This window comes from Tamandua tetradactyla, chromosome 7, assembly GCF_023851605.1.
Source record: "Tamandua tetradactyla isolate mTamTet1 chromosome 7, mTamTet1.pri, whole genome shotgun sequence".
NCBI classification, from domain to species: domain Eukaryota; kingdom Metazoa; phylum Chordata; class Mammalia; order Pilosa; family Myrmecophagidae; genus Tamandua; species Tamandua tetradactyla.
The window spans coordinates 61,962,965-61,990,603 of NC_135333.1; the positions used below are offsets into that span (position 1 = coordinate 61,962,965).

General features: G+C 41.8%; 1 protein-coding gene and 1 long non-coding RNA gene across 7 annotated transcripts in view; both read right to left on the reverse strand.

Annotated features, from left to right (window-relative positions):
• CACNA1C (calcium voltage-gated channel subunit alpha1 C) overlaps positions 1–27,639 on the reverse strand; it is a 739,906-nt gene that overhangs the window by 461,633 nt on the left and 250,634 nt on the right. The gene's annotated exons all lie outside the window — the stretch shown is intronic.
• Positions 1–27,639, reverse strand: part of LOC143691312 (uncharacterized) — a 30,820-nt gene that overhangs the window by 868 nt on the left and 2,313 nt on the right. Inside the window, exons 1-3 of one of the 5 annotated variants that reach the window (XR_013179458.1) lie at positions 16,823–27,639; positions 14,963–15,028; positions 1–13,463 (exon numbers count right to left, since the gene is read on the reverse strand). The exon at positions 16,823–27,639 is cut by the window's right edge and continues 2,313 nt beyond it. This is a non-coding gene — a long non-coding RNA (uncharacterized LOC143691312). The other 4 variants (XR_013179460.1, XR_013179459.1, XR_013179457.1 and 1 more) reach the window with 4 other exon arrangements.

Here is a 27,639-nt window from a genome sequence, read left to right on the forward strand (position 1 = left end):
CGGAATTAAGATTCCCCACGAAGCCACCACATGGTAGTAGAGTCTGGTGTGTCCTGGGCCCTTCACTACTGGATTTGCCATATGCCCCACACCACCAGCAAGCAGATAAACCAAAATATTGACACATTAACACAGCAAGACTCAGATGTGGTTATCCACCAAAACTCAAACCAGAAGAACAAGAGAATCCCAATGCACTGTAGTACTCTCATGGTGTTAGAAGCTTATGATCAGAATCCTGGATGCTAACTTCAGGATTCCAGGGATTGGAGGAGAATTTGAGTGCCTGGAATCTTCAGAGTAAAAGGAAGGCCCCTGCCTTAGGGGTGAAGATAGAGCAGCCTAGTGTGGACAGGGAACCACTCACGTCCATTTCTCGGGAGAACAACTTGGTTCAGTTCAACAAATAGCCCTGTAAGGGTTGCTGGGCCCACTCAAGAATCAACAGATATGGTTACCATGGAGATTCTGCTTTTGTGATGGAATCTTTGTGCCTGACCCCTTGTACACTGCTGGAGTGGGGTTAGGACACCATATATAATAGCAACTCAGAAAAAAAATTAGACTGAAATCAGCCAGTAAGTGTAAGGATAAGCCCAAGGAAAAAGAGCAAGCCTTGGCTAATATATGAAGAAGGGGACATATCCAGTCTCCATTAAATCCTAAGAGAATTAGTTTTTAAAGAAAACTTGATTCTTTTCTGCTATTAAAGAATTTTTCTTCTCCAATAGATGACTCATTAAATTCGTAGTAGGATTACCCTACTGCTGAAGAAGCCCTCGACTTAAATGCATGGGTTTCTCCAACAACTAGTTAAGAAAAACTGACAATAAAAACCATAGACATAACCTACGATGGCTTTGCTACTCAGCGTGTGGATCAATGAGCAGCCACAATGACATGACCTGGGAACTTGTCAGAAACCAGACTCTCAGGCCCCAGGCCCAATCTTACTAAACTCGAATCAACATTTCACCAAGATCCCTAGATGGCCCACATGCACATTTGCGTTTGAGAAGCACTGTCCTAAGGGACACCGTGGATTCTCCTTCTCTGAAAACCCTTGGGCCTGGGATAGAATGGAACTGATGCTAGTGACAGTCCACCTAGGGTAGGGAAGAGTAGACTCTGAAGCCAGACTGCATGATCTTAAATCCCAGCTCTCGAACCAATATTTCTGAGCAAATGTATTAACCACTCAATGCCTCATTATTTCTCATTTATAAAACAAGGTTAATACTAATACCTTTCCCATAGGGTCCCATGAGTATCAAATAATTACATATATGCAAAGCACTGAGATCAGGGCTGCCACACAGTGAGCAGATCCAGGATGAGATGGATGAGAACTAGAACTGAAGAATGGAACCAGAAGTGGCTTCTGCATCCCCTGTGCACCTAACTGCCTCTATCCTATCTGATAGAGACACATCTTTTGTTAGTCATACATACCTTTATCTCCTCCCCACACCCCTTCTGTCACCACCCCACTTTACATCTTATACCCAAGGAATCTGCAGATATAATCTGAAGTGTACTACACCTCTCCCCAGTCACAGCCCTAAATAAAGGTCATCACCCTCAGATGGTTTCATTCTAGGGAACTGTCCAGGCTGCATGTGGGAGCCGTAGCCTCTCCAGCCTTATGACTATATGGTCTCCTACTCTCCTAAAAATGATAACAACAAAAAATGCTTCAAAATAAGCTAGCAATTCAAAAATATCTAACCCATGATTTTCTGGGTGAAACAATTAGCCGTTGGCATCCACATCCTGCAATGCCGGGGTTGGTACAGTGCCCAGCTGGGTGTGAAGAGAAGATCCCACATGGATCCAGACTGAATGGTTTTCCCGACTTGGTAGCTCCAGATGTTAGCTTGTCAATGCATAGCAACTGAGTTAATTAGGAATTGCTGTGGAATTTGAAAAGATCAGAAATGCAAAGGCAAGCATGGCTACTCAACACAATGAACAGCTTTCCCTCCCCTGGTTCCCTTGGGACCAGGCTGGGGAGGTAAGATCACCTGCCCCCAGAGAATCAAATGTAAAGAGAGTGGAAATGGAAGCATGAGCGTGGAAAACTCAGCAATAGTATTGCTGTAATCCTGCCCTTGAAGAGGGTCTGCCTGGCACAGTCCCATGAAGGTCACGGGTCCACAGCAGGGTGACACCAACAAGCCACCTTCCCACAGACTCCAGTCCTGAAAGGGCTGTCAAAGCTTCCTTGGTGGCTAACAAGTATGCTTCCCACCCAGAGTCTCTTGGCACTTCAATTTCTTTGCCTGTACCAAAGCTCCTGGGAGGGATGTTCCCTGCCCTGCCCCCCACCCCCTGCCAATCCACAGGCTCTCTTACTTTTAATTGAAATAGTTAAGCTATCTAGGTTGGCTAAATTTATAATTCTCAAGGGCAGACCACTGCATTAGAAGCAGGATGGGATGCACAGACTTTTCTCTAAACCTGATTCCATGTATTAAAATGACATGAAAACTGAGGGAGGCACTAAAGTTTCATCTCCATAGTCTGGCTACTGGTCATCTAGCAAGCTTAAAATTGAGGCTCAGATGAGCAGCTCTACCTGCGATAAGCATGGACTCAGCTGCCTATCTTTGCTACATCTGGCAAATAGGATGGAATTTGGAGAATTTGGAATTCTTAGGTGCCTGGACCCTACATTATTTTTCAAGGCAAATGCAGGTGATCCCTATTGTCTTCACCTTTCCAACCACAGAGTACATGACCATCCATCCACCTGACCGCAGCTTGATGGTTCCCTTCCTCCTGAGAACAGGCTATCGTGTTAATACTTTGCATGCTGAGAACACACACTTGTCCAGCAACACAAAGACTGATCATTTCACAGATAGCAGAAAGGACCAACAGGAAGAAAGAGCAAGTCTTAGCATAAGTTTTCAGCATTCCTATTCTTTCTAAAAGTAAAGGAGACCAATAGAGGCTTCCCGACAACTGACTTGGTTGAAAGGAAGGGTTGAATTGTCCAGCCAGCAAAATCCTCTTCACCAGGAATGCTTTTCTAGCTTTGAATGTGATTCTTAATCCATTTATGCTTGAATATTTAAATAAAATGCTAATAACCAGCCAAAGTGAGAAGCATTGGAATAATACCAGACTGTATTGAATCAGATGGGAAGTACAAGACGTGGGAGCAAGGATAAGTCATGTCCAAGTGACCCCGGGTGACATCACTGTTAATCTCCTTCAATCTGAACCCAGATCCAGCTTGATGTGTAGGTGGAGTAGATTAGAGTCAAGTAAAAGAATTTTGCTGAAGAGGTCCTTTCGGGGTCTGAGAAGGGTTTGAAGAGGACCACTCCTACCATCACACCCCCTCCCTCCCCTTGGGAAAGCAGAGCACTGAAGATGGAGCCCTATTTTTGTAGCAAGCTTTTCTCCTCTCTGCCAACAGATTTTCACATATAAGTTAGAGTAAGCACTTAGATTCCAAAGGTCTTTAGGCATGAGGCCTAGAAGAGTCAACAACATGTGTGCCAGAACTAAGCTGTGGACAAAGGTCTCGAATGACACCAAACGGGACTCTGCTAGGAAATAGATGGCTTCTTTATATTTCAACTTCTGAAACTAAAATCAAGAGCAAAACATCCCCAGGCTGGATTTACAAGGTTTAGAATGTTGAATAATCTGAAATGAGTTCTCAAAATATGAGTGACCAAGAAAACAGGGACAGTCCCTTAGACTTAATAGGAGAGACTGTACTATAAGTTCCCAGGCAGAGCTTTACTCATCAACGTAAACCCAGCCCCATCACAAGGCCCGACATATCGTGTGTGTACAACACATAGTTGCTAAATGTATGCATGCATGAATTGCATTCAATAACTTTAATTCAATGGAATTTAAAACTAGCATCAAATGGGTTGTGTGTACAATGCTGACAGAGAAGATCTTTAAGAACAGTGAGACTCAAAGTGGAGGGTCACAAACTGTTACTGATCCCTGACAAGAGAAGGAGCTAGCACCCAAATGGGAACTGACACATGGCTTCCTTCAGAAAAAGGCTGACACAAAAACAAGTTGGTGTCCATAAGCACACCTAGCACCCAGATCTTGGTTTCTTAACATCATTCTCCAATAAAACAAACCAGGGCTCCTTAGGGAAGTGGTGGACTCCAGGGTTAAGGTAGGGGAAATACAAGGTGAACCTGGAACATCTTGTAGTGCCAGAAATTAAGGGAAAGCTTGGCACTGGAACCAAGCTGAAGGAGCTCCCAAGAGCCAAAATGGAACAATTTGAGCAACAAAATAAATGAGTTATTTGGATTATACCTCATAGACATAGATTAAAATAAACATCCATGATATCAATGTAAATTAATAATTGTATAAACAAATGGGGAAAAAGAGACAGCTCTTCCTAACAGAAGAATTCCAGTGAATACCTGTAGAAGGAAAAAGGACAATAGAAAATCATCATGAGGTAAATCCCACGGCCATAATTGGTATAGGCAAGATCCACCAGTAAGTGTGAGAAGAAACTGGTCATTATCATAGTCTCAAAATATCTCCCCCAGGAAATTTATTGACTAGTAGATTTATAGTGAAGAAACCCCGCTGCCCCCACTTTTGCCAAGTGATGAAGATTCACTGCACCAATCAGAGGCCACGGCAACTCCGCGGGAGCCTGGATACCAGACACTGAGAGGGTGTGTCACTTCTGGGTTAGTCACGGTGCCAGAATGAAGACCCTTGATCTAACGGTGAGGAAACATTAGACCAACCATAAATTAAGGGACACTTTACTATATAACTTACCTGTAGTCTTCAAAAGTCTCAAGGTCATGAAAAATAAGGAAAACAGAGGGAGATGACACAGCTTGGGAGAGAACACAGAGACTTGACAACTAAATGTAATGTGGCATCTTGGATTGGATCTTGGACAGAAGCGTAAAAACTGGTGAAATCCAAATAAAGCTTGAGTTTTAATTAAAAGTATTGTACCAATGTAAATTTCTTGGTTTTGATCATGATATTATGGTTATGTAAGAGGTTAACATTAAGGGGGAAACCAGGTAAAGGGACTAGGGGAATTCTGTAAATTCTGTTTCTTTCTCTAATTTTCTCTAAGTTAAAGTTATTTAAAATAAAAAGTTACAAAAAAAAAAAAAGGGAGGAACCCTAACTTAATAGTGTGCTCATAGACACAATTCATTTACATTTTCCTCAAGGTCTTGACCTGGCAATAGATTGATAACAGGTAACTGGTCTACCAGTTGGGGACCACATTTTGAGTAGCATGCTGCTACATTGATTGCAACTCACCAGAAAGAACAGTATCAAAACACCCTATTATCCATGCTTAATAAGTATCATTACATGCTGTATTCAAGCTTTGTTCCCAAAAGATATGTATACTGACTACTGCTCACAAAATAGGAAATCAGGAGATGACGGATTCAATCTCTTTTTGTGACGTTTTGTGGCCTTGGGTAACTCACTCGTTCTCTCTGATCTCAGTTTTCTTATAATTAAATGGAGAAAATAATGTGTGTCCTTCCATCCTATCAGAGTTGGCAGGAAGATAAAATGAGATAAACTGGGGGTAAGAGTTATGAAAATCAAAAAAAATGTTACTCAACTATAACTGCCTTTTGATTCTGATTCACATATTTAAAGATCATTCTTTTCACTGTTTTCAGAATTCAGTGGCTTACATGAGAATTGGTTACCAGAGGCATCCATTCAACTTAAGAAATTATTTTGAATTACCGGGCACCTATTAACGCCCAAGGCATTGGCTTAGATACTCTGGCAAACATAAAAATGAACTCCATGCGGACTCTGGCCTCAATGGGGTTCCGGCTTTGGAAAGGGGATGGCATATATGTCAACAAATTACAACATAAAACAGGAAGAGAAAATTTCCAGTCGCCAGATGCCAGGCAACTGACCCACATGGAAATAGGGAAGAGAAAGGATTTAAGCCAGTTTCTTCTGCCTTTTGTGGCCATACAGGTCCTTTGTGTATATCTGTACAAATGGTTTCCCAAAACCCTCTCTCAAAATTTCACATGGTGCATAGGAAATATTCATAAGGTTGATAAAGACCTTGGGTGAGAAACATGAGTTTGAATGAAGGTCCTGGCACTTACTGGCTGTGGGTCTTGGGGCAAATTTCCTAATCTGAGCTTTTCTCTCTGCAAAACGGGGATAACGATGCTATCTATTCCCAAGGACTGCTGTTCAGGTCAAATGGGTTAGTACAAACCAAGTGCTCAGAAGAACACCTGGCACTAAACAAGCCCTACATGAGAGTCAGCTGTTGTTAGGATCATTCTTACTCTCCTCCTGTCTTGGGGAAAGGTATTTATAGCTTTGAGATAGACGGTGAAAAAAAATAATAAACAACACACACACAAACCTAAAAAGAGGATTCTACTTGCCAAGGCCCCTTTTCTCCAGAAAGTCCCACATCCTCTTAAAGATCAGGAGAAGGAGGACAAAGCCAGGAGTTCACCGACCAGGCAGTCTTAGAGGCTGTTTGTTATCCATCAGGGTGAGTGTTGCGCAACTTCATTCCCCGTTCCATCTGTTCCCTTCTTAGCATTTTAGGCACATTAGGTCACACTACCGGCTCTCACATTTTCAAATTCTTCTTGGAGTGGAGGAGGAGGCCCCACATCCTCATGCCTGTGATTTTTCACTTCTGGGCAACTGTGCTTCAAGGCTCTGAGCCACCACTTTCCTTCCAGGAGAATCCCCCAACTGGGCCCTGGATCGGTCAAGACAAGGGGAGAAGTCCCCTCCTCACCCTCAGCACACCGACGCAACAGGCCTTTCCTCAGCCCAGGCTGGCGGGCAGGCCAAGAGCCCCTCACTTCCTGCCGCCACGTTCCAAGCCCACAGCGATGGGAAACCAGAACAAAAACAAAGAAGGGCCAAACCCACAATGTGAACCAAGTTTCCCCAGGCCACCGCCTCCTCCTCCTCTGCTGTCCATCTTCATGTGGCCTTCTGAGCAACGCTCATCGCATCCTCAGCCTACGGCAGGGTTCTCTGAGCTACAACGAGATACACACTCATCCTTTCACACCCCCATACACACATGCACACATACGCATTCACACACTCACACAGCCATGCTCACAGACGTGGTCTCCCATGTCTTCCAGAGGGCCTCCTGGAAGCCCTATGGCCTCACCTTCTACTAACTACCCCCTCACTCCTGCCACTCCAGATATACCCCACTAGCCTCTGAGCTGGTCTCCCAAGATGCCAAGCCACCTCTTACCTCTGGCCATGTGCACTTAATGCATCCCCAGCATGGAAGGCATTCCCTCCAAATAGCTACAAATCTGCTTCCCTCATTTCTATAAGACCAAGGCCTGCCTTAATGATTTTATTTAAAATGTAAACTTCTACCTTACCCCACTCCAGTCTCCTTTTCACTTTGTGCCATAGCACTTATCACCCTCCAAGAAAGATTTATTTTACTTGTTTATTTTATTTAGTGTCTCTCCCTTTAAGAACATAAGACTCCTTATGGGCAGGGATTTGGAGCTGTTTTATTTACTGCTAAATCCCTGCACCTAGAACAGATACCCAATAAATATTTGCTGAATGAACGAGGGAATGAATGTTAAAATCTACACACATATATACAGATGCACAGTTTTATTCATGTGTATGCATTTCACAGCTGCCACTTACTGAACCCAACTCCATGCCAGGCACTGGCGGAGGCCCGCATGAAGCCCTGCACTTATACAGGAGTATCTAATCGATCCTCTCCAGGAGCCCGTGAGGACCATGTAAAGAGCCACATTATAAAGATGAGAACTTCGAAGCTTACAGTTTAAAGAACTTGCCCAAGTTGTGCAGCAAGGAAAGGACAAAGCTGAGGATGCCCATGAGGATCCCAAATCCCAAACTCATTCCCCTTCACCAGTCAACACAGTCCTCTGATGGCCAGGCTGCTGATAGAAAGGGCCATGCACAAGCCGTCTTCTCCACCAGACTGGACGCTCTTGGCAGCCACGGCCGGGTCTTCCTTATCTCTGCTTCCCGGGACCCGTATATATAGCATAGCTCCTGGCACACAGTCAGGCCCAATTCCTCACTGCTGGAAATGCTGATTTTCTTTCCACCTGAGCGGATAGATCATACAACACTCATTCCTCTTTCCCTGGCAACTGGGGCACATCTGATTCAAGGCAGAAGGAAGAGAAGCATCCTGCTGTTTTCATCTTCAGGAAGAAAGAAAATCTTAGACGGGCAAAGTAGGGCACTGCTCGTGATGGACACAGCCCCCTTCACCCCAGGACCTGTTTACACAAAGCCAAGGGAGAAAAGAGGAAACAAGGGCAGAAAACTCACTTTTTTCTTCATCATTGTATTTAATCCTTGACTGATAATCAATGAGCAAAGCTAACAGCATTTTGTAATAATTATTTTTGTTATTATTAAAGAAGTGGTAGATTTATGGGAAAATCATGCACAAAATACAGAGTTCTCATATGCCACCCTAATATTAATACCTTGCATTATGTGGTATATTTATTGCAATCAAAGAAGAAACGTTATAACTGTACTACTATTAACTATAGTCCATGGTTTACTTTAGGGGTCACTGTGTTATACAGTCTAATGGATTTCTTTTAAAATTTTTATTCTAATAACATATGTAACCTAAAATTTCTCCCTTTAGCCACATTCTGATATATAATTCAGTGCTGTTAATTGCATTCACAATACTGTACTACCATCACCACCATCCATTACCAAAACTTTTCCAGCATCTCAAATAAAAACTCTGTACAATTTAAGCCTTAACTCCCCATTCTGTACCCCTCCCCCAACCCCTGGTAATCTATATTCTAGTTTCTAACTCTATGAATTTGTTTATTCTAATTATTTCATATCAGTGAAATCATACAATATCTCCCCTTTTGTGTCTGGCTTATTTCACTCAACTTGATGTCTGCAAGGTTCATCCATGCTGTCACATGTATCAGAACTTCATTCCTTTTTACAGCCGAATAATGTTCCATTGTGCATATATATATATATATATATATATCTCACATCATGTTTATCAGAAAACCCACTTTGAAAGGTTCAAAATCTTTGGGCTGTGTTTACCTCCTTTCAATTTCCCCACCTCCAAAATCTATTACCTACTTACCTTCAGCTTTTGCACTTAGCATGTCAACGGGATTCCTAGTAGAATAAAAATCCAATTACAAGCCCTGTGTTGTTCTGTCATTACCACTAGATAAGGAAGAGTGGGGGTTAATCCAAGGACCACTCTACCAACTTGGGCTGGGAGAGGGGCAGTAGAGAACAGTGGTTCACCATCACAGACTTTGGAGTTTGACAGACCCAAGTTCAAGACCTGGGTAAATTAGTTAATCCTGATTCTTGTCATCTCATCTGTAAGCTAAAGATGTAACAATACCGACCTTATAGACTAACTGTATTAATTAAGAGGGCTTATATATGTCAAGTGCTTAACACAATGCCCACTATAAAGGAAATGCTCAATGAATGTTTGCAGAAAGATCCAACCTGAGGTTCCCAAAAAGTTAAATATAGAATTACCATAGGGCCCAGCAATTTCACTCCTAGGTATATATGAAAGCAGGGACTTAAATAGATACGTCTATACCAGTGTTCATAGCAGCATTTTTCACAATTGCAAAAAGGTGGAAGCAACCCATGTGTCCATCAACAGAAGAATTCATAAGCAAAATTGGTCTATACATAGCATGAAGCATTATTCATTATAAAAAGGAATGAAGTTCTGATACATGCCACAACATAAATGGACCCTGAAATCAATATCCTACATAGAAGAAGTGTGACACAAAAGGACAAATATTGCATGATTATATTTATATGAATATCTAAAATAGGCAAATTCTTCATGACAAAAATAGATCAGAGATCACCAGGGGCTGAGGAGAAGAGGAAATGGGGAGTTGTTGCTTAATAGGTAGGTAGTTTTTGTTTAGTATGATGAAAAATCTTTGGAAATGGATAGTGGTGATAGTTGAATAATAATAATAATAACCTGTTATAAGATGCTGGAAAGGCATTGTGTTGGTTTAAATCTATTACGCACCCCAGAAAAGCCTAAATTCTCTTAATCTATCTCTGTGGATGCAGACATATTGTGGGTGGGACCTTTTGCTTAGGTTGTTTCCATGAAGAAATGACCCGGCACATTCAAGATGGGTCTCAATCCTTCACTATAGTTCTTTATAAGAGGACACAGAGAGCTCAGAGCTCAGAGATATTTGGAGATGGAGAAAGAAAATGTCCTGGAAGGAACAAGCAAGGACACACAGAAGCCCAGAGACATTTTGGAGAGAAGGGCCATCAGATGTCACCATGTGCCTTTCCATGTGACCAAGGATCCCCAAGGGCATCGACCTTTCTTCAGAGTCAAGGTATCTTTCTCTAGATGCCTTACTTTGGACATTTTCATGGCTTTAGACTGTAAATTTGTAACCTAATAAATCCCCTTTGTAAAAGCCAATCCATTTCTAGTGTATCGCATTGCAGAAGTGTTGGCAAACTGAAACAGACATCTCGGATCCAAACAGAGAGGAGATGTTACTGCAAACACATCTCCAACATGAAAAAGCAACCCTAGATGTCATTTTCTCACTATTCAAATGTTTCTCAGAAGCCCTGTGCTGGTTTGAAAGGATTATGTATGTACCCCAGAAAAGCTATGTTTTAATCCTGATCAATAGCAAGCCTTTCTTTTAATCCCTATTCAGCACTATAGGTTGGAAACTTGATTAGATTATCTCCACAGAGATGTGACTCACTCAATTGTGGGTATTAACCTTGGATTAGAGGGAGATGTGACTCCACCCATTCCAGTTTACTGGAATAGTTTAAAAGAGGAAGCATTTTGGAGAAAGTTTGAGAATGATGGGAGAACGATGAGAGAGCCATGAGAGATCCATGACAGCTGAGAGCCCACACAGCCAGAGACCTTAGGAGATGAAGAAGGAAATCACCCCGAGGGAGCTTCATGAAACAAGAAGCCTGGAGCGAAAACCAGCAGACATTGCCATGTTTACCATGTGTCTTTCCAGTTGAGGGACAAACCCTGAACTTCATCAGCCTTTCTTGAGTGAAGGTAACCTCTTGTTGGTGCCTTAATGTAGACATTTCTACAGGTTTGCTTTAATTGGGACATTTTCATGGCCTTAGAATAGTAAACTTGCAACTTAATATATTCCCCCTTTTAAAGCCATTCTAGCTCTGGTATATAGCATTCTGGCAGCTAGCAAACTAGAACAAGCCTAAACACACTTCTTCCATATACACCTCTATCTAGACAGCAACCTGCTAAATTGGGATATTGGACAGATGACCCAGAGCAAACAGCCTGGTAAGAGTATATATCAAGAATCATCAGATCAGAGAAGGTCTTTTACACTTGAATTGAGGGAATTTAGATTAATATTGTTTAGTTAATCACTCTATTTCACCAAATTTGAAAAGTCATATATTGCACAACATGCCTATTGCTGTATGTACCACCACAAAAGAAAAAATGCTGCCAATTAAACTACAACACACCATCTACTGTAAAATGCATCCTAATTTTAGAGAGAGTAAAATTTAGCAAAAAAAATGTAAGTCTTGGAATCCATAAAATATTGTATAGCAAACCAACAACAAATTGACAGTTGATGCTTATTGTCAGGGAGGAGCGGTAACTGATGGGAAAATGACCTTTGGCCTCTCCTGCCCGATCAGCATGTTGCCCAGTGATCCCAAGCAGAAAGTTGGATAAAGATGCCTTGTGAGTTCTTTTAGAGGGAAAGGAAAGACTGGAACTAAAATGCAGTGACTCTCCACAGGGTAAACATATTCAGGTTCTTTACATGACGTCATTTAATCCTTAGAAAAGGGCAATAATATTAGCTTCATTTTACAGACTTGGAAAGGTTAAAGAACTTGGCAAAGGTCAGTGAAAAGTGGAGCTGGGACTCAAACTCAGATCTGTCTGATAAAAAACTCCATGATGGGAATTACTAGACTACATGGCCTATCTTGAAAATTGCTTTAGCTGGATAAATTCCCCCAATTAGCACTAAAAGCTTGAAAGGCTGATGACCTGGGAAAATCTGACACTGAAGCGCAAGAATCATTCTTCCAGAAAGCTGATCTTGGTGAAAGGGAGGAGAGGAGCTGAAAGCAGGCGTTGGGCTGAAGTCAGGGAGGAGATCAAAGTCTTGATCACAGAAGAGAACATGGTGGCCAACCTGGGCAACTCTTAGCTGGAATCATCCCTACACACACTCATACACACACACAGTCACCATATCACCAGCAGCAACAACCATATCTGAAATCAGAACCAGGGCAGATGCATTTTAAATCGTAAACAAATTTAGCATCAACTACCTGGATAGGGGTCCAGACGCAGCTCCTTCAGAGTTACAGCTTTACACAGCACATCCATTAGAAAAGAATGGGCACTATATGGGATATTTTTTCAAGAGCCCTCCTGATGGCAACAGAACACTTGAAACCATTGCTGAAAACCAACAAGGAACAAGCTGGAGAACCCGAGGGAGAGAGATGGGAGTCAGGCTCTATTTAGTCAATAGCTGTTTAAGACCCAAGTATGGTAAAGAACATGTTCCTGGCTTGCAAACTTCCATTTTGAGCCTCCTTAGAGGAAACACTGACACTATGTAAGTCAGGTTTTAGCCACACTTTGTGCTACAGCAACAAAAAAATGATAATTTTAAAGCATGGGACACAGAGGAATCCAGAGATCTAGACGGGGCTTGAAATCTTCATATGATAAATGTGTCATTGACAGGTGGTCTTTAAATACAAGTGGCTTTGGAATGCTGATGATCTTCCAGAGAAGGAAGTAAGGTGTTAAGGTAAACCAGAGTCCAAACACCTGGTCTCCATCTTAGATTTCGATTGGCTATTTGACCTTGGTCAAGCCACTTAACCTCTGAGTCTTGCATTCTTCATATGTAGAATGGGGACAATTAATCTGAATCTTGCCAGCCTCAAGAGCTAGTTTTTGGTATTAAGTGAGACCAAACCATGAAAGGATGCTTGTTGAAACTTATAAAGAAATACACAAACAACGGCAAATTTAATTAATCTCCTGGCAAAAGGCCTGTGCAAATGTACGTGTGCATATGTTTGTGCAAGCACCATACCCCAAGGGTTTAGTTTCTCTAAGAAGAAGCAGAAGATAATTTAGTAAGTAAACTTGATATAGTAATCTCTTTCTCCTTGCACTGGGGAAGCAAATGGTATTCTTATCTTTGGGGCAAACCTTTCAAAGTGTTTAATTGATGGGGAAATCAGATGTACACAGACTTGTGAAAACTCCCCAGGACAATTCATCTTTGATCATGTTTTTACGGCTGCCTTATTCTCCAAGTCTTCATCCATGTCCAGTTTGGCTTAGATCTCATTCTCATGAAGGCCTATGATGCAATGATGAAAACTGTTTGGAAAATGAAACTGTGGTTGCCTCCTACTTAACAGTGCCCTCCCTAAAACACAGGCCTTTCTTCTTTCAGGGTCTAATGTCTAATGCCTAATGTCTGAGTCTCAACTGAGATTGCACAGAGGGCACAGTAACACAAACCTAAATACTGGCATCCCAAGCAAAATTTTCCAGCCTTTCCCTTCCCCTCTTCCCCTACTGGGTCTTCTACTTGCTCAGGTCCCATTGGGAAATGTCTGGCAGTGGCCATGAACCTTATTCATTTACATAAAACAGGGTTCCTGTATGACCTCATTCCAGATAGGTGAGAGCCTTCTGATCATTTCATCTACATCTTTTACCTTTTTGACATGAGTTCCATCTGGATAATAGGATTTGTTTCAGTATCTTGTTCATTATTTAGGCTACTGTGATTTGTATACATAACACAAAGGTAACATTTGAATTATTGCTCTCCTTAGTTGCCTAGTTTCTGCCTTTTTAAGACAGAATTTAATCTAGCAGGCAAGGAAGGGATCTAGTCGTTATAATTCTCTTTCTACAACACTACATAAGTGCTGAATAAATGCTTTTTAATGATGCACAGCTGAAAGGGTTCCACGTATTATCTTATTCATATTGAAGATATCCTGGCAAAGTGCGCAATGTCTCACAGATGGAGATACAAAAAGCAAAGAGGTGAAGTGACTTGCATGAGATCAGAAAGCAAATCAGAACGGGAGGCTTGACAGTCTTCAATTTGGAGGGTTATTGTTTATTCATTCATTCTAAAAAGCCACAACCTTAAACATCTAAGTTCTCCGATCCTGCAAAATTTGGGTGTAATGAAAAGCACTTTGCAAATTGTGCTGGAAGAAAAATAGCCCTAACAGTTGGCTCGGGAACATACTATCACTTTCAGCCAAACATCACAAAACCATTTTGTAAGCAAGTCTTACATTATCATTCCCGCCTGACAAGGATGGCAATGGCATCGTGGTGTTTACATGACACCTTCCATCTTTGGACCCCAAGGTGCTTTCTAATTTAATTATCTCCAGCACTGATCTGATTGCTTATACAAAGAAAGCCAAGTTGCCCTTTCCTTTCTCAGGAAATTGAAGGCAAGTTATGCTACTGCGCAAGATCTCAAAGTGAGCCAATAAATGAATTTGATCTCCAAAGTCACCTTTTAACTTAAACTTCTAGACCCATCACCCCATTCCTTCCTCAATATTAAAATAACATGTAATGGACCATCCTTGCTACCGCATGAGTTGGAGTCAAGTAGATACAGGTGATTGGGAAGCTGGTTGGACTCATGTAGAAGGGAGAATGGGGAAGGAACTGCATTTAGCCTAAGTCTAAGAGAATGCTTGGATAACCAGATACAGACGCTAAGCCAACAGGATTGGAAGGTCAGGAGGAAGTTCTAGAATAAAAATATAGATGTGACCCATTCATATACAGACGATAATGGAGAGGAGGAAATCATACTTTCCGTCATAGGTTTCTTGTGTCCAACGATGCTCATTATAATTAAAAACTGTTTCCAAGCTGAAGCTGTCAATGTCATTGGGAAATGAATTTGCAAAGAGAAACAAATCAGAGGCATACAGGGTCAGTGGCAAGAATCAACCAGCACAGTAGCTTCAGGTTATAATCCAAAAGGCAATGTCAGCTGGGACCTAATCCTCACCATCTCTACCTGACAAAACCACCCCCCTCCTGAAGGCCCATCTCAAATATTACATTTAATTTGAGTTTTTTCTGACATCTCCAAATAGAAGTACTCTCTCCCTTCTTTGAACCCCGGAAGGATTTTATATGTGCATCTTTCATGGGAAACATCATAACCTGTCAGGGGTTATAGATATCTATAAACAAAGCTAGAATATGTATATTAGTGCTTATACAGTAGTCAATCATTAATTGAGCTCTGGCTATAGAATTTAAACTAAAAAATTTGTATATATAAGCTTCTTAAGGGACTCAACCATGAATAGCAGCCCCTGGTACAGAATAGGCACTCATTAATATATATGTGGGATAGAGATACCTTCAAAATCATCTCTACTGCGGGAAAACCAATTCAATAAGAGGTAGGATATAGGAGGAGCTCAGAATATGAAACTTGGAGTTAGAGACCTGGGTTCAAGCCCTACATTAGTAGCTTTTTAGCCTTGTGACCTTGAGTAAGTTACTTAACTTCACTGATCTATAAAATGGGGTTAGAAGAGCTTGCCTCCCACAGTCAATGTGAAGGTTAAGCAAAGCGATGTATGTCAAGCACTCGGCACAGTACCTAGCACAGAGTACATGCTGGATATCGTTAGTGATGTCAGTTTTCTTTTTATATATCCTTATCAGCAGGTGGGCTACAGAAAGGATAATGGATGCTATACCAAAAGAAACTGCATTGTTGGGTGGGCAACGGTGACTCAGAGGCAGATTTCTTGTCTGCCATGCCAGAGACCTGGGTTCGATTCCCAGCGCCTGCCCATGCAAAAAAAAAAAAAAAAGAAAGAAAGAAAGAAACTGTTGGTGCATTTAATCAGCAGCTTCTTGGGCCTTTGTTCAAAATGGCAAGATCAGGTCTCTCTTCTAAGGGTCAAGGTACGGCTTAGCACCAGCATTCTTTTTCAACATGGCAGTTCAATCCAGTAGCCATTATCCTTGTATGCTATATTTTCTACACTTCAATGGGGCTAAGCGTCCCCAAGGAAATTCATCAGAGATTGGTCAAATTTAGTTGCTGCCTCAACACATATCCAGCTGTGGATGATAACAGGGACTCAATCACTTACACTATAACCCTGAACCATTCTATTCTCTACATGGCTTCTCTTTGGAAGGTTGACTCTCCATTAAGACATCCTAAGAGGGACACAATTTTACAGATATTTACAAGATTCACAAGTCACTGTGAATCACAGACAAGATGTCCCTGGCCCTAAACAATTCAAGGATTTTAAAACCAAGTGCCCATTAAACTGTTCTTCAGTGTTTCTGTGCATGTTCATCCCAACACATAAGGACCATAACATTTAAGATCCCAGTACCCAAGGTTCATTAAAATGCAAACCTCATTTAAATGTAGAGGCAATGTATTTCTCCCTCATCCTTACCCACACTGGTACCTCCCTCTGTTCAACAACTTTGCAGGTTCATTTCCAGGGGGTCATTGCAATAGAACAGCTGAGCAATCTATCAAAGGGGCTGGACAGAGCGAGCATGACTGCCACTGAGATGGCATTTCATTGCAGCTTTCCAGTAAATGAGAAAGCACTCCTCACTGAGGGCTGCCTGCACCCAGGACAAGCTAACTTTACCTCTTAAGTTTAGAGTGTTACTTACTTCAGACATGGGATCAGAAGCTGGCCTAACACTTAGTCAAAGTATGCCTTCTTTGCTTCGTGAGAATATGCACCCAAAAATATATTTGTGCTCACAATCAAGTCTGTGTGACGACATAGACACCTAGAATACTCATCTTTACATGGTGCTTTTTCTCTTACAATATGTTTTCTCATTCCCTTTTGTTGAATACTCGCAAGGGTAAAAACAAGATTATTGATTTTATCATTACCAACATTCCTTTCCATTTGCAAATTGAAGATGCCAAAGGTCTATGTGGTTAGAAGCTGAGAATATTGCCCAAGACAGTCAGTAAACGAGAAAGTCGGGAATCGGACTCCAAGTTTTCTGACTCAAAATCCAATGATTTCCAACAAAAACTTCCTGAATGCAACCTGCTGCCCCACGGTGCCAGGATATTTAAAAGGGTTGTGCAATCACTGATTTGTTCACTCTTCAGATTTTTACTCAGGCACTTTTAGCAATTCACGGTGAGACCACTCATCACTAGTATTTTTTTGTTTTGTTTTGTATGCTGTACAGTGGGGGTCACATTTCACTCTTTTTCCACGTGACTATCCATTATTGCAGCACTATTTGTTGAATTTTTTTGGGGGGGGCAGTGCATGGGTAAGGAATCGAACCTGGGTCATCAGCATGGCAGGTGAGAATTCCACCACTGAGCTACTGTTGAAACCCTAGTATTTTTTTATAGCACATTATTTTCACTTCTGATTTCAAAATGTTTATTGTAGAAAATTTGAAAGAATCATAAATATTTGGAGAATAAAATAAGATAATGTACAATTTCATCCCTGAAATGGCTTACTGTTAACAATCTGATGCACACCCTGTTAGACTTTCCAGGATATAGCTATATTTTACATATACCTATAGCTCGTATGAATAAAGTTTACATGTTTTATAAAGATGGGATCATTGTACTATGATAATATTCTATATTTTTCTACTCAGAAATACATTAGAAATCTTCCTACGTGTAATGCCTAATTTTGTGTGTCAACTTGGCTGTGTTATGGTGCCTGGTTGTTTGGTCAAGCAAAACTAGCCTGATTATTACTGTGAGATTATTTCATGGATTTAAATCATCAAAAGTTGGTTGCATCTTTGGATGATTACATCTATAATCAACAAAGGAGACTGTCTGCAACAATGAAAGAAGTCTCATCCAACCAGCTGAAAGCCTTAAAGGGAGAATGATGACTTCAACAGTCAGAAGGAAGAATTCATTGAAACCTTCATCAGGTTCTAAACTTATAGCCTGCTCTACGGAATTTGGACTTGCCAAACCCCACAGTCTCACGAGCCAATTCCTATAATAACTCTCACAATATTTACACACTCACATATTTATACACACATACAAAGAGTCAGTTCTGTTCTCTGGATGACCTTAATACAGATTTTGCTATGAAGAGTGGTATCAAAATCTGAGAAACAGAATCTTAAGGATGAGATTTCTAAGTTTATTTTGTGGTTTTTGGAATTGCATCTCTAAATTGACTACATTAAAAGCTGCTAATGACTCTATTTCCAATTATCAAGATGGCACTGATAGCCCATGGTGTAAATTGGCAATAGAAATACACAAAATATCACCAGAGAATACTGCTACTTGGCAAGGCTCTAGGTGACAGTGTATTTGGAGTTAAAATATATAATGTTGGCTGGTTTTTACTAAATATGTTGGGTACAGTTATTAAAGAAAGGGATGAGGGCGGGCCACGGTGGCTCAGCAGGTAAGAATGCTTGCCTGTCAAGCCCGAGGACCCTGGTTCGATTCCCGGTGCCTGCCCATGTGAAAAAAAAAGAAAAAAAAAAGGAAATGTAAAGAAAGGGATGAGCTCAAGGCTTCAAATTACCAGCTCAAGCATTCACTTGGAGGACATGAAAGTTTCTGGGTATGCCCTGAAAGAAACTCTTATTTTTACAGCTGCAGACTTGAGATTTCTGAAGACCAGGCCCAGAGTTTCATTGTGTAAGTGTCTGCATTACAACATAAATTGAATTCCCAACCTTGCAAGGTGTCTGCTGTTAAAGTGCGGGTGTTGATTGGGAAAGAACGGGATCCTGAAAATTGGAATGGGGATATATGGGTTGATGATGGTGGTGGGGACATTGAAATCCTAGATTCTGCTGAGTCTTCTTTGCCATATTAACCTCCAGTCTTCCTAAGGATTCACCCTCCAGCCTCCACCTGACGAGATTAACACTGCTTGCCAGATAAACTTGTAATTGCCTCCTTTAAGGAAACAGCACCTCCATCTGAAAAGATTAACCCTATTTTACCAGATGAAACTATCATGGAGTTCCCTGAGGTAGTTGGCTTACAGGACCCCATAATTCCTCTCATGACCCATTCCTACCATCCCTCCTTCTTTCCAGACCTATAACTAGCCTGAAGACCAAACAGGCCCTGAAAGTTCAGGTACAAAATATGACCCATGAGGAGGTACCTATACTCCAAAAGAACTGCATGAATTTTCCAATTTATATAGAAAGAAATCAAGAAAATATGTGTGGGAATGAATTTTAAGGCTATGGGATACTGGTGGAAGGAACATACAGTTGGATCAGGCTGAATTTATTGATATGTGCCCACAAAACAGAGATTCCAGATTCAGTGTTGTACCTCACAGGGTCAGAAAGGGCTCTAACAGTTTGTTGGGTTGGTTGGCTGAAACATGGATCAAAAGGTGGCTGACATTATCTATGGTTGAAATGCTAGCACCGTCCTGGCATAATGTAGATGAGGAGGGGATCCAAAGGCTTACAGAGATTGGATTGTTAAGGTGGACTTTTCATGGAAGACTGCTCATCCACCTCAGGAATATCCAGAGGACACACCTTTTACCAGGACTAAACTTGTGAGACTTGCTCCATCATCCCAGGAGAGCTCTGAAATTGCCCTTCTCTGTAGGTCATATATCACTGTAGGAACTGCTGTCACTTAGCTAGAATCCTTAAACACAATGGGGATGAACAGATCCCAGGTGGGCAGAAGGCAAGTAACAGCACTTAATCGCCAAAGACAAGGTGGGCATGGCTACCATGACGGACAGCAGAGTCGAAACAATAATCAGTATAGCCTTGCAGAGACCTATGGCATTAGCTAGTTGATCGTGAGATACCTAGAGTGTCATCCAGATCTCTGAGGGGCCTTCCTTGGCCACCAACCTAAAGTAGCCCCCTCCCTCTAGTCACTCTATCCCTTTACCCTGCTTTGGTTCACTTTGATTTGTTTTTCATAGCATGTAACATAATATGGTGATCCTTTATTTATTTGTTACTTCCATATTTCTGGCTCTTCCCCTTACACACAGAGAATGTAAACTCCATGGTTCATATGCTAATCTCTTGCTCACCACTGCATGACCAACATCTGTCAAAATGCCTGGCATACTGTTTGTGCTCAATAAATGTTTACTGAATAAATGCACAGGAAAGAGGAGCTAATTTTAGCATTGCCTTAACCAAATATAACATTAAACCTATCACCTGCTGCCTTCCAGAAACAGGTAAAAAAGATGAGAGATACCACAAACAACGTGAGTTCAGACACACAAGATCATTAACGGCAGATCCCTTAGAGCTCAGGCTGCAGATGCCCCTCCTGCACCAGACTGATACAGCAGAATATAACCAGTATCAGATTTAGATTTTTTTGTGCCAGAAAACAAAATCTTTTTCACAGATCCTAAAGCTGAGTCTTTCACAAAGTCATTGCAAAAAGAAGAGAAATTTTACTGTAAGAAATTACAACGTATATGAAAACAACTGAGAACCCATTCTCAGTTGTTTTCACATTAAAGGTGTTTAAGTTGTCTAGTTCCACAAGATATGAATAGGGTGTTACAGCTGTTTTACAGTATTCTAAGAATCAATGTATTAATATATAAAAAATGCATATATCGGCTCTGTAGATTACAGGACTAACAATTGATATTTACACAGCCCTTCCCACAACTCAGCTCTCCTTCACACCTGCAGTGTCAGGAGAGGGTAGACGTAATGCTGCTCCAATACTGGCGGCCACTACTGAACCCTTACAGGACTATTCACTTGATATCTCACATGCATTACTAGGTATGATCCTCACAACAACCTCTGATGTATTATTAGCCCCACTCTTACAGACAAGGAAACTGAGGTTCAGAGATGTTAAGGATCTTACCCAAATTCATAGAGCAAATGCATCCCAGAGTCAGGATTCCAACCCAAATCTACCTGACCTGCAGATACGCTTAGGGCCAAATGCCCAAGGAACCCATGGTACAGTCCATTTGAGAACTAGAATGCCCAGACCACCAATCCCTCACCATTTCCACTATTTCAGGTTGATTCTGGCTGTAAGAGGCAAAGAGTCATTTTCCTCAACCTCTAAAATGCAGAAGTACTCTCTACAGTGGAGAACAGATTCTTCTCATGGGTTATCTTGGCAATGGCAATGCTCGGGAGTTGTCTTTCTCCCTCTCTTTCCAGCGTCAGAGAGAACTCGTCAAGGACAGACACTCCCCTGTGCCCAGGGTCAAAGGCCAAAAGCGACTCCTACTTCCTCACTCTCCCAGGGCCTTTCCTGAGATAGCCTCTGAAAATCCGTTTAAGATATAATAAGCCCATGGCATGTGTGAAAGTAAACGTTTACTTTCTCTATGAAGAGAAAAACCTTCATAGTCATTTCAAAAGATTAGTTCATCTCTAATTTGCATCCCAGCAAAAGGGATCAAGCCAATTATGGAGAAGCAGGCTGGATCTCTCTCTCTCTCTCTCTCTGGAAGTCTGACGGTGAAAAGCTGGATACTGGGCAATTTCTATTTACAACCCAAGAGAGTGGCATACTCTTCAAAAATACTTGATTCTTTTTTAAGAATTGTTTAAAATATTATGAACAAAAATATATATAAATGCTTGGCATCTAGATGGCAGGAAAACTGTAAGAAAGTAGAGTTTCCAGGGTTGAGTTAGCAAGCCAGGTTGGTCTGCTTCAGCAACGCCCTCTGAACGGTAACTATAACGAAGGCCAAAAAGGGGAGAAGAGCTTTTTCTGACATTAAAAATTAATGGTAGGATCAGGAAGGGAATACACAGAGCTTTAAGGGTGAGGAACAATGTAAAGTCAAGCAAAGTTGCTCTGTGGGCCCCTTCCCCCAAAAGGACATCTCCAGTGAGCCCAAAACACACAGGGGCAGGGCCCCATGGAGTGGGAGGAAGGGTCAAACAACCACCGTGCTTATGCCAGGCACAAAAGCCACGACAATTTTGGAGAGGAGAATCCACCAGGCTGATTTTCAAAACACGTGGCCATGCACATATCTGCTGACTCTAAATTGGCATAGGTTTAGACTCCACCTTTCCCCTAGCACATCAAGTACATAAATGCACATCACAAATTTTAAAACTGACAGCTTCCCATTCCTGTTTTGTTTTCTCAAAAGGCATTTTATAGACTGAGATATTGAAACCCACACTATTCATATGATGACATTTGGGTGGCTAAATACTGACTAGTCAACCATTGGTCAGTAGCTATCGGATGATCAAAAAACAAATTGAAATGCTCAGGTTCCTATAGGCAACCTGAAGCTGATAAAACCTCCCATCACACACGTTTTGTCTGCTGTTCCAACAAAACAGATCTCCTTAAATATATTTCACGTATTGCAGGAGCTTGGACATCAAATGTTTCTCATAGTGAAATTAAATATAGCATTTTATTTGGAACAAGACAGCCTAACTCGATTTCCCTTCCAAGCACTGCCACACAGAGACCTTCCATTTGGCAGTCCAAAGATGCTCTCCCCTCTGGGCTGGACTTAGGGTTTCTTTTTTATGCTCTTGAAAATCCATCTGTTTCCTTTGTCCCGGTTCAGGAGCTATAAAGGGGAGTCTGTGCTCCAGTTTTACCCCCCATGCACTGTCCTTAGGGAAAAAGACCGCTCCTAGCACCTTGAGAGCATGGCACTACTCCACTGGAAATTAAACTTCCTAGTAAAAAACAAGCAGGTTTGCCATGGAGCAGCTGGCCCTCCACGGAGCAGGTCGTATCTGGGGCATCGTTGCATTTAACCTAATAAGACCACGGGAAATGCAAGCAGCCTGGGAATCTCACTGTTGAAAAACACTTCCTGAATACCTACCTACTGAGGGCTTTGCAGCATCAGGTGCTTCACTAAGAAGCAAAAGATGTTAGACCAGAGGGAGTCCAGAGACCCTGCGGTTCAAAGTTCTGTACATTATAGATGCTGCAACCAAGAGACTGGAAGGGACAGGGATGCTCCCAAGGTCACAGCAGCAGGTGGCAGCCACGCTGATTCCTAAATCTCAAATCCTAGATTGCAGGCCTCTCTCCTAAATCCGGATGAGGGAAACAAGTGAATAGTAATCCAATCACAAGTACATCAAGTTCACAGTAGACATCCACGGTGATTCTTCAATAGTAGCTACTATTGCCCAGGTGCTTGATCTATCCTATCTTTACTTTCCAAAACAATTTCCACATTTTAAAATTTTCTAAAATGAGGAAACGGAGGCTCAGAACCAGGCCCAAGATTACAGAGCAGCAATCTGAACCAATTTTGTAACCAATTCCAAACCTGACAATACTAGGCTGCTTCTTGAACCATCACCTCACTCACCCCTCCCCAGAAAAAGTATTAAACCAAAGCAAGGCCAAATGAAATCCCAGGTTGCAAAGCATTATATAGAGTAAGATCCAAAGCATGTGGGTGTGCATTTGTGTGTTCATACACACAAAAGAGACAAAATACATCTAAATATCAACAGCCGTGATTTTTATAATTTTTCTTCACCATAAACTTCTTTTCCAAACATATTTAAATAAACAGATGATTCTTATTAATCTGAAATGAGAGACTTCTTTCAGCAGCTAAACTTCTTAAATCCTGAAGTATATTTTCAGCATGTGCAATTTCAGATTAAAAATCAGGATATGCCTTCTGTCATGGTCAGGTTTGTGTGTCAACTTGGCCAAGTGGTGGTTGGGCAAGTGCTGGCTTGTCTGTTGCAATGAGGCCATTTCATAGAATTAAATCATGGTCATGTCAGCTGTATCCACAGCTGATCCCATTTGTAATCCATCAAAAGGGCATGTCTTCTGCAATGAGTGATGCTTAATCTAATCACTGAAAGCCTTATAAGGAGGATTCAGAAGAGACAGGCTCTACCTGTTTCGGCTGGTGAGCCTCTCCTGTGGAGTTCATCCAGATCCTCCATCAGAATCATCAGCTTCACAGCCTACTCTGCGGATTTTGGACTCTGTATTCCCACTGTCACGTGGGACACTTTTATAAAATTTATATTTGCGAGTGTTCCCTGTTGATTCTGTTTCTTTAGAGAACCCTAACTAATACACCTTCCACTGGCCCCAGTCTGGGAGAGTAAATTCTATGCTGGGGTCTGCACATTTTTTCATTCTGTCTTTGTTTAGACTCACCTAGGGGTGCTTTTCAAAATACTGACTCCCAGACCCTACCAAAGGCGATCAGAATTGGAATCTCTGGGGTAAGACAAGGAATGGGTATTATTTGAACCCCCTCCCCCAGATTATTCTGATGTGCAGAAAGGACTACTCTTCTTTGTGGGCCCTTCTCTTTATATAAGAAAGCTCTGTCTAGTTACCAGTCCCACTCCTTGAATAACCAGTCAATTGCCCTGGTTGTTTGACTGATTACATTTCAACTGAGAACAATCTTGATTCCCCACCATCACCAACTCCAGTTTAAGCCTTTTATCTTTAATTGCAGGATGAGAGCCTGTTCTCTCTTGAAAGGAATGTTGATATGAGTAAGCAGGTAGGGGAGAATTTATTTCCAGGCTCCTAGGTCCTTCAGGTGATTACCATCAAGCCCTTTGAAGTAGGAGGGACAGGAGGAGGGGCAGAAGGTTAGTCAGTCCCTCACCAAGGCCCGGGAGAGGCTGCCGAGGCTGCCAAAGAGGCTGGCTCCCTGGATTTGTGAGAAATGAGAGGAGCCACGGGCCATCCCCACATTTTCCTCCTTTATTAACCTAAAAACACCCCGAGCCCTGGTCTCCCTTCACTCTTGCCCAAGACTCCCAGGGACTCTGGTGTTTTCTGGGCACATGTAGTGTTGTTCTGTCCAGTACTGTTTGGACATTTTCCCTCTGCACCTAACTATACTTATCTGACATCCTAGAATGCATCTCTATGCTGCTCGCAGCATCTCTGGTTATGGGGTTTCTGCCCGCAGAGGATGGGGCAGCTCCTGGTCCACCATGGGCAGATCAACTCTGCTCCCAGGGACTGGCTCTCCAGGTCTACCCTTGTGGGAGGCTGACGGAATAACCTGCAGACTGTGTGGTGCTGGTGGACAGAAATAGCAGTAGAAGTTCAGGGAAAGAAGAAGCATGAGCCAGAAGAGTCAGGCTGAGCAGCAGAGAGCAGGCAGGGTGAGGGTTGGCCCCAACAGAAGGAGAGATGGATGGATACGATGTAGCCAATGCTAGGAAGAGGGAAGAGGGCACTCCACCGTGGGGACAGGATTGAATGTAGTGGGACTGAACAAGTCCAGCTCTGAATCCACTCACCCCCTCCCATCTCAGGCATGCTGGCCCCACAGAGCTGGTGAACTGTCAGATTAACAGGGCACTCAGTACCAAAACTGAGGACTAGAATCTGCCTTAACAGGTGGGCAAGCTCACAGAAAGAAAAGGGACAGGAATTGAGAAGGATAAGGAAAGTCCAGTGTGGCACCGTGTGACAGATTATTCCATCAGCATTTCACAAGGATATACAAGGGCGCCTGGAGAGCCAGTCCCTGGGAGCAGAGTTGACCTGCCCATGGAGGACTCAGAGCTGTCCCATGGAAAAGCCTGTTCTCAGGTCCCAAATGGGCCATCATTGAAAGCTCGCAGTTACTGCTATAGCTATCGTGTAAATGCCACTAAAACCCTCTAAAAGGCCAAAGCTCTGGAGAATGTAATAGAACATCTACCAATAGCAGAACATTAAACCTAAAGTGAAGGAACTCAGACTGATGTGTCTCTAGGATGCAGCAAACTGCCTCAGGTAGCAAACATTTGTTGAGCACCTACTCTGCACTTGCAATCACTGCAGTGCTCTAAAGGTGTCTAGGCCACTTTTTCCCCAAATTTCTACTCACAAGGTGCTCTGACCCAAACTTGCATCAGAAAGAGAAAGGAAAGAAAATGCAGGGCTGAGGCGCTGAACATTATTCTTCTCTCTTCTTCAGGACCTCTTTTAGGCAGGGGAGAGAAAATTCTGCATATTTTAGCAGTAAGGAAGCAGAAGCTTGGACTACAAGGGATGGAGTTCCAATGAACTTCATGTATCAAAGAAATGTGTTACTAACCTTAAGTGTCCACCAGCACAATAATGTTGGGCATGCAGGGAACACAGGAAAGAGAGTTTGGAATGACCAAGACTATTTAGTGAGCTGTGGCTAAATTTTAATATTTATGGCTGGTCCTAGAGTGTTGACTCCTACAGACCTTGCCTATGATTGAGACCCATTTTTAAGCATATTTATATAAGAGAAGGTGCATGATGTGATTGAAGAACATAGGGATATGAACTCAGACAGACAGGTTCAAACTATAGTTCAGCAATGTTTTTAGCTCTATGGTTTTGGATCTCAGCTCTAAAATGGGAGATAAAGAATTGTTTTAGGGATTAAAAATAATCCCAGTAGTATTATCTGGTGATATTGAATAGTCAATCACTTTTGCTATTAACTTCTTACCAGTGGTTTGACTTTCATAAGTTTTCATCATGGTTACTCACTCATTGCCCTAATTTACCTGAATAACAATAAAACCTCTGAATTGTACATTGAAAATGAATGTGATCACTCTCATTGACTGTATATTGACATGAAGCAGTTTCCAAGATATGCTGTTGTGAAGGTCAATTTCACATATCAATTTGGCTGGGTTATACTATCTAGTTGATTGATCAAGAAAAACTAGCTTAATTGTTACAGTGAGGATATTTCATGGATTTAAATCATCAGTTGATTACATCTATGGCTGACTGCATCTACAATAAACTAGGGAGGCTGCCTTCAGCAAAAAGAGGTCTCATCCAATCAGTTGAAGGCCTTAAAGGGAGAACTGAAGATTTCAGCAGTCAGGAAGAGGAATTTCTGTCTTTACTTCAGCCACTTAGTTTCTACTAGGAAATTCATAAAACCTTCACTGGAGTGGGGTGCAAGAGTAGTTCAGTGGTAGAATTCTCATCTGCAATGTGGGAGACCAGGTTCGATTCCCAGACCTTACACTTCCCCACCCACCACCCCCCCAAAAAAACACTGGAGTTACCTGCTTGTGGCCTGTCCTGCGGAATTCAGACCAGCCGATCCCCATAGTCATGTGAGTCAATTCTTATAATAAAACTCTTATGTTTTACATATATCTATTTATCTATCTATCTATCTATCTACCTAACCTATCTGCCCAATCTTGTTGGTTCTGTTTCTCTGACTAATACAACTGTTAAGTGGAAAAATAAAAACCAAAATGCAGGTCAGAATGTATAAGTGTCTCATCTGGGATAAAAAAATAATCAGTGTATAGATAGATACACACATATATATGCACTCATTTATGGAAAGTTCTCCTTCCAGGGAGAAACACTGGTAGCTGAGGGCAGGGGAAGAAGAGAGATTTTCATTGCATATCCTTTTTTGTATTTCTAACTTTGTACCACCTTTTAAAAAACACGTAAAATAATTTACTTCATTAAAAAAAAAAACAAAACTACTACTCTGAAAAAATTAGGTCCATTACAAGGAACTGAA